The following is a 666-nucleotide window of genomic DNA, read 5'->3' on the forward strand; positions in this document are numbered from 1 at the left end:
TGGAGGGTGAATAGTTGTTATTTACACATTTATATTTTAATTTTGAAACTACTTCTTTGGCATCTGTGTCTGGTTTTAAGAACACACACACACACACACACACACACACACAGAGTCGAAGTCATGGCCAAGGGACCGAGGTATGGAAACAGGAAGCATGGTGGGAGAAATATATAGGGAATTAGCTGTAATTTCCACACTTTTGTAACATTTTGTGATGACACCCTTTCACAGGATATATCAGTTAATCACTTCGATGCAACAAAATAGCATACAGACCACCAACACTGCTTTGCATGTTCATTTAACAAGAAAAGCATTGACAGAATTAATCTTGTTCCCAGTAGTCCCCAAAAAAGGAAACATTAGTTTTTAATTCAGTGTTTCGATTCATTAACCTGAAGACTCAGGAGCCAAGGTCACTGACATATGTACATTTGTATATATGAAGCCTACTGAGCTTAATGTTCCAAAATCTGTATGTGGCTCAGATTAGTCTAGTTTCTTTACAGACATTAATCGCTTTGCATTGTATCGTTTCTCTCGTACTACGACGTTACATGAACAGCTTGTCTGACCAACACATATAGCAGTCTTTTCCACCTTGCTTAATACCTTTGGACTATGGGAGGAACATGAAACACACTAAAAAAAACAGGAGATCAA

Source organism: Mastacembelus armatus, chromosome 6, assembly GCF_900324485.2.
Source record: "Mastacembelus armatus chromosome 6, fMasArm1.2, whole genome shotgun sequence".
Classification (NCBI taxonomy): Eukaryota; Metazoa; Chordata; class Actinopteri; order Synbranchiformes; family Mastacembelidae; genus Mastacembelus; species Mastacembelus armatus.